This window comes from Bombina bombina, chromosome 7 (assembly GCF_027579735.1).
Source record: "Bombina bombina isolate aBomBom1 chromosome 7, aBomBom1.pri, whole genome shotgun sequence".
NCBI lineage: Eukaryota > Metazoa > Chordata > Amphibia > Anura > Bombinatoridae > Bombina > Bombina bombina.
The window spans coordinates 73,388,302-73,401,586 of NC_069505.1; positions in this window are offsets into that span (position 1 = coordinate 73,388,302).

Sequence of the window (13,285 nt, forward strand, 5' to 3'; positions counted from 1 at the left end):
CTGATGTGTCACTATCTATATCCTCAACAGACCTTAGATGTTGCAAAAACCTATCTTTTAAGGATCGTTTTGTTTTCCCTGTATATTGAATTTTACAAAGGTCACAGTTCAGAAGATAGACGACATGTGTTGTAGCACAGTTGATAAAAAATCTAATATCATATTCCATTTGAGTTGTGCTAGAAACAAATTTGTCCCCCTCACATATGAAACTACAGGTTTTGCAAACGGGACGTCTACATTTGAAACATCCCTTTTTCTGTTTTAACCAGCATTTGTTCTTCTTGGGTTTCATATCTGAAGGTGCTCTCCTGGGGATAAATTCACATCCTGCATTCAAAATTTCTTTAATAATTGGATCAGAGTACAAAATCGGAAGAGATTCCTTGATTATATTACATATTTTAGTGTATTCTACACTATATGTAGTAATAAACTTGATCTTACTCAAATCATCATCATTGCCTCTGTGTTTTTTTGATTTATATTGGAGTAACTGTTCTCTAGGAATCTGATCCACATCTTCTTTTGCTGTGGTAAGGATATTCTCACTATACCCTCGCTGTCTAAATCTAGTTGCAGCCTCACTAGCCTGGTGCTGATATTCACTTTCTTTAGAACAATTCCTTTTGATACGGATATTTTCTCCTTTTGGTATCCCCCTCAGGACATGTCGTGGGTGACAGGATTCAAATTGTAGCAGGGTATTTCCCGCAGTTTCCTTCCCATACATCTTAGTCTGTATGTGGGATCCAATTTCCCCACCCTGGACTGTGAGGTCAAGAAAATTCACACTGTTTTGGCTGTGTGTGCCCGTAAACTCAATACCTTGCTGGTTACAATTGAGATATTGACAGAACAGATCTGCCCTTGCAGCATCACAGTCCAGAATGAAAAACAGATCATCAATATAATGATGATATTGGATTATCTCTCCTTTAAATGGATTACTATCTCCAAAGACGTGGGACAGCTCCCACCAGCCCATGAATAGGTTGGCATAGGAAGGGGCAAATTTTGCCCCCATCGCTGTCCCACGTCTCTGGAGATAGTACTCTGTTTGAAACATAAAATAATTATGTGACAACAGGTATTCAATTGCTCTCATCAGAAATATCTTGGTGGCCTCTTCAAAATCACACATAGTGTTCAAAAAATATTCTATAGCTTGAAGGCCTTTGACATGCTCTATAGATGTATACAATGAAGTAACATCCACAACCATAAGTCTATAATTGGTTTCCCATTTGACTTTAGAGATTTCATTTATAAAAGATGTAGTATCTTGAATGTAACTAGGCAGTTGGCATACCAACGGCTGCAAAAATGTGTCAACGAGTTCTGAGAGAGCTTCATTTAGAGACCCTATACCCGCTATAATAGGTCTTCCTGGCGGGTACAGGGGATCCTTATGAAGCTTGGGCAACTGATGAAAAATTGGTGTCACCGGATGTGACACTATCAACTTTTCCTCAGCAGATTGTGTGATAATGTTGTTTTTGCGTGCATAACTGACAATATCAACAATCTCTCTTTGAAATTTATTGGTGGGATTTTCCTTGAGTTTTGTATATACATCCCTTTGATTAAGCTGTCTTTTAGCCTCTGTAATGTAGTCGGTTCTATTCAGAACGACTACATTACCGCCCTTGTCAGACTGTCTGATTATGATGTTTTCATTTTCAGACAGTTCTTTCAAGGCCATTTTTTCCTTGTAAGTCAAGTTAGTATGTTTTTTATTTTTATCTGTTTCTATCACTGATTTCTCTAAATTAAGTTATTTAAATTCCACTGTTTTTTGAAAAATGTCAATTACTTTTGAACGAGTTTTGTAAGGATAAAAGGTACTTTTATTCTTAATGTGTTTAGTAGAAACATTACTTTCTTGTAGGCACTCACTCTTGTCAGCCTCTCCCTCATTTAATAATAGGTCTAGATCTCTCAGCGTGTTCAATTCTGAAAAGTTAAGATCAGACATTAATGCAACATCATTAGTTACTTCTGCTCTTTCTATGTTGATTTCAGGTTCATTTTGTGCCTCCTCATCCTTTCTGAAAAAATGTTTTTTCAAAGTTATTTTTCTTGCAAATCTATTTATATCCAAGATTGTCTCAAAGATATTAAAATGATGAGAAGGCACAAAATTTAGACCTTTTGAGAGTAAATCAACCTGGGCAGAAGTCAAAGGTACATAGGATAAATTCACCACATTCTTATCCCTTAGGCATATTTCTTCGTTCCCTTTTGTGATCTTGTTTTGATTGTTTTTTTGTTGTTCTTCTGTACCTCCCTTATTTCTTCTGCAGCCACCCCTACAGCCTCTGTGCGTTTTTTTCTCACTTCTTGCGTGGCCAGGGCCTGCCCGTTTTTTGACTGTGAGGCAGGGTTTTCACTATAATATACTGCATCATTCTCTTGAAAGACTGCTGCAGTTTCACCTGCCTCAGTATTGTCACCATCTGATGAGTCACACTCATATTCGGTGTCTGAAAATGTTACACTTTTGCCCTTTTTGTTCCCTTTCCAGTTACTTTGTTTGTTTCTATTCTTTATATTTCTCTTATATCCTTTTCTAGAATTGTCCTCCTGAGTCCATCTATAGACCTGGTTAGAGTCATAGTCTCTTTTATCCCTGGTCATCTTTCTTGACTTAAATTGCCATAATTCCCTTTTAAATGTGTTCATTTTAATTTCAAATTGTCTGTCATATTTCTTGAAGTCAGGATCATGCTGATGTTTTTTCAATAAGATCTGGGTATCCCTAATCTCTGTCATGAGTGTGGTTCTTTGTTTCCTTTTATTAACTAGTAGTAAATCTATCAGTGCAAAGGAACAGGAATCCAGAATTGAATTCCATTTTTCTATGAAGTCCAAGTCCGTTACTGTAAATGAAGGACATTTCCTAATACGCAAACCTCTAGGTATGCGATTATCTTGTTTATATAGTAAAAATGATTTGATATCCAGATCTAATTTGATGTCTTTCCTTCTAAGTGCATCCATATCAAAGAATAAACTGTCTAATGTGTGTATGATTTCATTAAAGTTCTCAGTAACATCATCCTTAAATTCACTTAATACATATGCTTCCTCCATTTTGTCTAATGTATAGGTTTTTATTCAAATCTAAGACTCAATCTATGTCAGTATATTATTGTATGCACACTACTGAAGATATTCTTCAAAACCTATATAAATATAGCAGGAACTGCTGTTGGTTCTTAAAAGGTATATAAACAAAATTTGTTATAATTTGCCTAATTCTTATAATATTAAAAGGTATAGAAGCCAATATCCTAAAATGTAATTTCTGCTATATACGGTATAGTTATATCTCCTTAAGTTAGAACACAAGCACAGATATAAGCACTGATTGCTAGATTTAGAGCATTAGATATACCTCCATAGTAAAATTAAATCAAACATAGGCAAAAAATTTTAATTGTTTATAAGGAACTATAAGCATATAGTATATATCAGCCTGTGCAAAAATTGTATGTACCTCATGTGCTGTGTTGATTTGAAAAAAGCTAAATTATTCTAAATACATATATAACACATATAACGCAATCTGCTGATAGATTTGAAAAACTTATATGGTTATAAAATGTCAATAAAGACAATCATATTCAAACCAGCAATCCCAGTGTTGATAGACTTATGTAATGGGAAACACAAAAATGGTTCTTGGATGGTATATAAACAAGATTTGAGTCAGACCATCTCAATTTAGATATAAATTATGCATGTTAATAGTAATGCTTATTATACCAATTGCTTGTTGCTACAATATGCTCTGTAATAATTACTCCTTAAGACAATTTAATTCAATTTGATGTGAATGTCCATAAGTAAAATATTTAAGTTAAGCAGCATGCACAGTGTTAAATAGTCCTGAGAGGATTTTATAAATTAGCAAGAAATGTCCATTGGACAGATATGTGGAACACAGACTGCAGTTGTAGTTATCCCAAGAGAGCTGTGGGGGTCAGAAAGAAACTAGGTCCGTTCAAAGTCCAGTAAAAAGTTAGTTAGTTTGCTCAAAATCAAGTGGATAGCGGTAATAGTAAAAGAAAGAGTATGCTGGCTCTAGATATAACACCGCTGGTATGTATATACTTCCTGGAAATTCTGCATGGTAATATTGCAGTTTATGTGTAATTCGAAAACACCCACCTCGTCTTCAGCCGGTCTGAGCTCCTAAAGATTACAAGTATTCCCAATGTCCTCTGATTCCAACACACATGGAAAGGCACATCCCTTGTAAGGCAGTCACTCACCTCAGTATTATCGCGGGCACGGCAGCAAATGTCACAGTGAGGCAGAAAGAAACTCCAAACACGAGTGTTTCACTGTGTAAACTGCGCTCCTCTCGCTATGCGGTGAAGTGAACGGAGCCCGGCACTATGGAGAGTGGGCGGGGGACACACCCCTGTATTCAGCAATCCAATCAGGTAGGCAGCCTCTTCTTGCGTGACAGCCACACACGCCAAAAAACAGAACAAAGTACAAAGTGTAGAAAAGGCGCTCTGGGAGAGAGGAAGATAATGCTGGAAGTGCTGTAAAAAGCACTGTGCGTGTATAGCAGAATAATGTTGAGTTCCAGGCAGCAAGTTAAAATGTGAAGTACAACTTTATTCCAAAAAGCTTAAAAAAGGACACTATTAGAATGTCCTGTACAGAGCCAGCAAATAACTCTATAAATCAGGCAAGTGAGCAGATCCCCATGCAGACATGTTTCGTGCACCAGGTGCACTTGATCACTGCTTACCTGGGGATCAGCTCAAACGCCTCTTTAAAGGCTGAGCTAGATCATGACATCACATTAATTGTATACCTGATTGGTTACCTATTTCCACTGATAGAGCAAACAAATTTTACAACATTTTAAACATTTTGTGAAACATATATATAACCTATGAACATGTCCAACATATATTACCATATGAATACTTTACTATATGTCCTAAATATATTACCATATGACTACTTTCCTAACTTGCTAAAAAAGAAAATAAAAATAAATAAATCCTGACTAAAGTCTTGGAATTTCCACATTTAAATTGCTGTTTCACAAACAGGACATATAGAAAGCGCAAAAGAATATTATTAGAATGTCTATTAGAATGTGACTGCCACCAGGGCCGGATTGTCCTACCAGGATACCAGGAGATTTCCCGGTGGGCTGCAGCAGCTGGGGCTGGAAAGCTACAATTTAAATGGGGTATTAATGGATGCAATAGGGTTGTAGGGTGCCTATATAACATCAATCTGACATTTTTATTTAATACAAAGTAATATAATTTAATTCTGAAAAAATATTGGGGAAGGAGTAACCCTGTAATCCCCTTTGAGAAAAAGGGGCATGTGCAATCTACCGACTCAACAGAAAATAGGGCTGGTCTTCATATTTTTCCAGGGCTGCTTTTTATTGCCAGTCCGGCCCTGACTGCCACCAGCCAATCAAAGACTTGTCTATGTATACACTGTGAACTCTTGCACGTGCTCAGTAGGAGATAGTGCCTCATAAAGTGTGCATATAAAAATACTGTGCAGAATATGATAATGGAAGTTATTTGGAAAGTCTCTTGAAACTGTATGCTCTATCTGAAACATGAAGGTTTAATTCTGACTTTAGTGACCCTTTAATATGAATATTTTCCATTGAAAATATTCATTTACTTGGATGAAGGGCATACAGATAAGCAAGACAAACTATTTAGAATATTATAACAGGGTAATAAGAGAGGGTATCTAGGACATAAAGATATATCACTTGTGGTTGGTTGTAAATATAGAAAAATAGGGAGTGCCACATAGCGTATCCTTCTTAGATTCTTGCACCTGGGCCCTGTGGTTTCTAATTATGCCTCTGACTTAAAGTGATGGTAAACTTTTCAGTTTGTATAAACAGATCAGGAATGGTAGCAATATTTTAAATAGAGTTTAATTCATCAGTTGTAATAAAGATGCACTTTACAGGAATATGAAATGCAAATGTTTTCTTTCATGTTTCAGAGAGCGCATGCAATTTTAAACAACTTTCTAATTATCTGTTTTGTTCTTTTTGTATCCTTTGTTGAAAAGCATACCTAGGTAGGCTCAAGAGTGGCTGATTGGTGTCTGCACATATATGCCTCATGTTATTGGCTCACTCATGTGCATTGCTGTTTCTTCAGCAAAGAATACCGAGTATTAGGCAAATTAGATAATAGAAGTCAATTGTAAAGTTGTTTAAAATTGTGTTATATATCTAAATCATGAAAGAAAAAAATGTGGGTATTATGTTCCTTCAACTTTATTTTTAATATAGTGATTAAATTCTAATACCCAAACTCTGGCTGCCCACTTCAAAAGTAATATATTTTGGTGAGCTAACGGTTTGCACTGTTCTCCAATCAGCACTCTAGCCATATGGCACTCACATATTTATTATTTTTATTATGTTTGCTGATTGTAGAAAAGTTCAAACTGTTATCTCACAAAAATAAAATTACTTTTGAAGTGGGTGGCCGAAACGTGGGGTATTTAATTACATTGCTACATTAAAAAAGAAAGTTAAAGCATTATATGATACAGGAATAGTTAAATATAGTGCACAGTTTATCAAGCTAAAGATAATCCTAGTTTTATTTTGTGAGGCAAGTAAGCGACAGCTATGGCTTGATGGTGATTTATTTGCAAGGAAATTAATATTTGTATTTCACTCTGATGCTAAATATTACTAAACCTCAGACATCATCCTATGGTCATGATGCAAAGCCACAGACTTCAATATAAACCCCACCGCATATACACATTGTGAACACTTTTTTGGCTGTGTAACAGTAAAGGATTATATGGAACACAATGGGTTAAACCACAAGGCTTTTTGCCACTATAATGAGATATTTCAGTCACTATGTTATGAAGTACATCTCAGAAAAACTGAATTGTTTTTTTTATATAAAGCATGATTACATTAAAGTTGTAACTGCACCTGCTGGCCCATTCTATTTCTAATCATCAATATTGCACAAGATGGAAGCTCTCAGATCGCTGGATAATTTAACCTATAGAGGTGACATATGCTACATCTGTATATACATTCTGTATCTCTAATAAACTGTTCAGGGAAGAATTGCTTTCATAGCTAGACATCTACAATAACTAGATTCCAATATCACCTCAGACTTTTCCTGTATATCTCATAAATTTGCTTTGAATGATAACATTATAAATACATCCAGATATAGACCATTAATCTGTCATTTCAAAGACATTCTCAACTCTCCCAAGTCAGTTTGTTGAAGAAACAGGGATTGTGAAAACTTAAAATTAAAGGGACACATTAACCATATGCGGCAATAATTGGAAGTGATGCAGTATATATGTAAAAAGGCTGACTAAAATATCACATGCACATCTTTATGTAAAAAAAGAAGATAGATAGATAGATAGATAGATGATAGATAGATAGATAGATAGATAGATAGATAAGTAGAAAATGACCTCTGGAATCACATTACATTGTAAATGGATTTTAAGCATTCAATCTAAACACTTTTGCTGGGATTAACAAAAGAATGTGCATCTGTGATGTGTAAGCACGACCACTCTATTTCTTCTCAGTTCAAGAAGACTTACTTCTGGAACACGCAAGATCACAGTGAAGTCTGACAAGATTATGATGAAATCACACAAGTTCAGAGCAAAGCAAAGTGTGAACCCAACCCTAATAATGCTGATTGGCTGGATTTAATCTTTGTTTTAAATAAGGAGAACTCCTGGTTTACATCATAAGACTTGTATATCCCAGTTTTAGGGATTGAGAAGAATTATGTTAAGTAACATGTCTCTTTAAATTGTGTTTTTTTGTTGTTGTTTTTTTGTTCCTATAGACACACTAGATATATTTAAAATTAAAGTGTAATCTCTGCAGGGGTGAAATGTAGAGATGTGTGGCAGCCAATTTAGCAATGAAGGTGTAAGTATTATGAATAGTGAATCCCACAAACCAAATGGATACAAATACTCACCAGATATAGTAATATGGATATTGATGTGTTTTTATAAATATTTTATGAAATATATAAAATGCCTGCATAGCAAATTTAACTTGCAAGAAAAAAAAAGCCAAAAGCTTGTTTCTATATCTAAAATATAACATATATTCAAAGGAAAAAAATAAATACTAAAAGACTTCTAGATTAAAAACACAAGCTTTCTAAATAGAGTTTATTGTTATAGATTTTTTTGTTTGTAAATACAATAAGATGCCAAATTAATAGAATTTCAAGTTATACTTTCAGAAAGTGATACATACAACAAAATGAACAAAAATATTTTTATACTGTGTTTCAAATATACAGACAGAAATGCAGTGTAGGGCTTAGCATAAGCCTGGAGCAGTCTAAGGGTTAAGGCTGTAGGAGAGTGGATTAGAAGAGAGAGGGATGGTGCTGGGGTGCAACATTGTTGCTATTCAGGGTAGGCCCCTCCTTACCTGTAGAAAAGCTGAATCTCCCCTTGCAACTTCCTCTTCTACTCCAGATCCTGGCTGAATCAGTTTTGTTATCATCAGTGCAGACATGAATCGTTCTAGACGTTCTACTTTGCCTCCCAGACGTTTTCAGACGGACCAGGGAACTTCTGGACCTGCAAATGAGAACAGACAGATAAGTGTTCCATCTGTTAATATGGATGATGTAGATATTATTCCCCCAACTCAGTTCACTAATGTGGTTTCAGCTCAGGTTCATAATCTAGAAGAGCAGGGGCCTGTTAGTAATGAGCAAGCTCAGGAAACACCCATGCTGCAAGAATTACAGCAAGTTAATTTACCCCTTGATAGTGTTCAGGCCTTATTCATTAGTGCTGTGCCCCCCTCTGCAATGTCAGCAGTCTCAAAATATTATTGCAGCTATGGCTGCATCTTCCCCTGTGCCCCAGGGGTCCGGCTTAACTACCATGCCACCTACCGACCCCCCTGTTACTTCTGGGCCTCAATTACTTTCAACTTTGGCCCCACCTGTTATTAGGCCTCAAACCCCTTCTTTGTTAAACACCCTGCAATCCGCCACACCACCCTTGCTAGAGCAACAGGTCTTAGCGACCACCATCAGGCCTAACCCCATACCACCTTCAGATTTAGGCCCCCATGCTCCTGCGACGCCCGGCGGCACCCTGCCCGGTCGGGACAGGGCCTTGACAGCCGCCGCTCCTACCGCCACACCACTCTGCACTAATGCTGCCCCCCAATTGATCGCAAGGCCTCCGGTTGCGAAAGCCGGGCCTAGCGGCCTACACACACGCCAGCCGCGTGGTCCGGGGCCTACTTCCGGTGAAAACGCCATGTCTGTGACATCACCGGTTTGGCCCGAACCCACGTGGTCGCAAGGACGTCGGCTCCCGGTGTTACACAGGATGCAGGTGAGCACCGAGAGTCGTCCTAGGCCGTCAATGGCTTAGCAGTAGGGGTCGCTCCCATATTAGAGGCGGTAGTACCAGGCAGACAGTCAATAAAAGGGGTAGGGGCGCTTGCAGTATTAACCCTTCAAGGGCAAAGAGGCCATTACATTTTGTGCAAGGGGGAAATAAAACAAATTCAATAACGGCTCAAACGGCCAATCAGCAGGCTGTTAACATTAACACTCAAAGGTCAGATGGTAGCTTACATATACCGGACCCCCAGCAACCTGTGTTTAATATTAACCCCCAAATGGCTGATTGTGGTTTAATCCAAACGGCTGCACAGCAGGATGCTATAATGATTAACCCCCAAAGGTCTGATTGTGGTTTGCATGGGAATCAGGGCAGGGAATATCATGTATCATCTTCCATTGGTGTGAATGCAGGTATGCAGGGTGTGAATGTACAGGCAGAAAGTCAGGGACATCATACCCCCATGGCAGGCATGCATGGTGTGAATGTACAGGCATCAGGCCAGAAACAGCATACCCTTATGGCAGGCATACATGGTGTGAATGTACAAGCAGTAAGTCAGGGACATCATACCCCCATCGCAGGCATGCATGGTGTGAATGTACAGGCAGGTGTGAATGTACAGGCAGCAAGTCAGGGACATCATACCCCTGTGACTAGTCCTGCAAACAATACACATGTTGCTAATGTGCTTCAGACTGCTAATGTTATTGCAACACCTCCTGCTACGGATAATCCAGACACAACCATGGGACAAAGTGCTCGCGAATTGTTATCTATTTTGCAGGGAGTACTTGGCTCAAAAAAACCATCAAAGGCCAAGCAACCCACCGCCGCAGTCATGGACACGGGTGATGCAGGAGAAGTAGCAACCACTTCCAATGGACAGCAGGGGTCATCCGACGCCGTCGCTCCCCACAATCAGCAACCAGGCCAGGGTGTTACCACTGTGGATCAAGGACTTCCCGCCAATACTCATGGTGAGAATTCTTTATTTACACATTCACCTCTGACTCAGGGTCAGATAGTGACTCTTCCATGGGTTTACAAGGGTCGGGGCAGAAGAAAATGTTTAAAATGATTAAGAAAATTTTAAAGAGGGGTGTTGCGCCAGATAATAAGCAGGATAGTGCAAAAAATATTGCTCCGCCACTTCAAGCTCCCTCTACAGAGGTAACAGCTGAACCCCTTCCCCCCAGGGCCATTTCAGAAAGGCGAGCGGCCCTTTATGGGGATGCAAGTCCAGGTAAAATCTACTCTCTGCACAGGCACTTAGGCAAGAAAGTGGTGAGCAGGATACACCGTGGCAAATATGTTAATATATTTGATCTTTCGGTGGAGGCTTATAGGCAGAGGGAGAAGAGCGCTGATGGAACAGGGCCAAAAAAATGTAAGCGCCCTGACACTTTTGATGAGTGGCTTCAGTGCTTCAGAGTGTTCTCCTCCTGTTATATAGAGAAGTACCCCTCTCAGAGTTTGGCCATTCTGAAATACACTGACACCATTCATTGGATTCAGGGTAACCACAGTGAGGGAGTATGGAGGGAATATGATGCGGAGTTCAGAAGGAAAATGGCAGGGAACCCTACCTTAACTTTTGACTCCACAGACAACCAATTATGGCAGTGGATGGACGCCAAAGGGGGCGCATCCGCTGCGGTAAGCACCCCGCAGCAGTCATTTCGCCCCAACAGAAGTAGGAAAAGAGGGGGAACATGCTGGCCCTTTCAAGATAAAAAATGTGACAAGGGTAGCGCATGTGCCTTCAGACACGTCTGCAGGTCCTGCTCTGGTCCACACCCGGGTAGTGACTGCAATAAGCGAAGGGACAATACCACAACCAATAAGCCCTCTACCGCCAGCATGGGCCAAAAAGGCGGAAACGCCAGTTAAAGTGGATGCAATGACACCCTGGTTGTGGGCTTACCCAGATCAAGCTTCTGCTCGAATGTTATGGGAGGGGTTTTCATTTGGCTTTAAAATACCAACTGTCAGGCTCATTAGGGGTAAAAAATTTAACAGGAATCTCATTTCAGCATACCAGCACCCTGACGTGGTGAGGGAAAAAATTAAAAAGGAGGTGGATTTAGGCCGCATGGCCAGACCCTTTACTTCCCCACCTTTAAGCAATTTGGTGATTTCTTCACTGGGGGTGGTTCCTAAAAAAGATCCAGGGAAGTTTCGTCTCATTCAGCACCTGTCATACCCTAGAGGTAGCTCAGTCAATGACGCCATTGACCCACAACTAAGCTCAGTGCGTTATCAATCCTTTGATAGCGCGCTAGATCTGGTTAGGAGGGTGGGTCCAGGTGCTTTATTAGCGAAACTTGACATTGATTCAGCATTTAGGCTTCTGCCACTTCACCCTTCAGTTTTCCACCTTATGGGTTGCAAGTTTTCAGGTTTGTACTATGTGGATTGTTGCCTGCCCATGGGCTGCTCTTTGTCATGTGCCTTGTTTGAAGCATTTAGCAGTTTCCTTCACTGGGTTGTGGCTTCAGACGTGGGCAGTGATTCCATAGCACACTTCCTTGATGATTTTCTCATTGTGGGGAGGGCAGGTTCTGATTAATGTATATCCACAATGAACAGAATGCGCAGCATTATGAGCCATTTCGGGGTGCCCCTGGCCGAGGACAAATCTCAAGGCCCCACTTCATGTTTAGTTTTCCTAGGGATCGAAATCGATACCATGGCTATGCTCTGTAGGCTGCCATCTGATAATGTTCAGTGCATGCTGTAGTCGGTTAGAGCGGCTGTCTCTAATGCAGTCATTTCTCTCAAACAGTTACAATCGTTGTTAGGTCTGCTTAATTTCGCCTGCAGAGTTATCCCCATGGGTTGGGTTTTTAACCGTAGACTAGAGAGACAGCTGAGCGGTAAGTCCAACCCGAACTCAAAAATAGCACTAGGGAGTGATTTGCTAGCAGATCTGGTAGTTTGGGAAAAAATTCTCACTCATTTTAACGGGGTATGGGTTTGGCGGACTCTTCCCATGTCGAGCCAGTTATTGCATCTTTTCACAGACGCAGCTGGATCACACGGCTATGGGGCTTACTTCCAGGGAAAGTGGAGCGCGGAGCCTTGGCCAAGGTCCTGGGCCCCAGCGGGCCTTACTCGCAATCTAACTCTCCTGGAGCTATTCCCCATGGTATTGGCGGTCGAGCGGTGGGGAAGAAAATTAGCAGACAGGACTGTTGTGTTCTGAACAGATAACATCAGTGTTGTATACGCAATCAATAACTTGTCAGCCACCTCTGCGAAGGTGATCACTTTGTTGCGTGTTGCGCTGTCTGGAGCTTAACATCCAGTTCCAGGCTTGTCATGTCTCCAGGGTGAACAATGTAGTGGCTGACGCCCTGTCACATTTTGAATGGGTGACATTTAGGCAGTTAGTTCAGAGGGCATCTGCAATAGGTTTACGCTGTCCTGATTTCCTTTGGCAGCTCGTCCTTCCTGGATAGCCTTGCTTCCGTTGGTTCGCTCCTCCTTAGCACCATCCACTTGGCACGCTTATGTCCGCATGTGGTCCGAATGGGACAATTTCTGTGCATCCAGGGGAGTCGATGCTGCTCTGGGGTCTCAGGACACATTACATGATTGGCTGGTGAGTTTGTACACTTCTGGGGTTCGTCAAGGGGCAATGCAGTCCAAATTGGCCGCTCTATCATGATTCTACAGGGCTTTATCCATTCCAGACCCAACCAGTTCCTTTTTTATCAGACAGGTAGTCAAAGGCTGGGGCAGATCCCAGCAGCGGAAACCCGATACTCGCAAACCCATTACTCGCGAGGGCCTGGAGCGTTTGGTCCTGGCGCTTGACGAGGTTTGTATGTCAGAATTTGAAGCTCTGCTCTTCAAA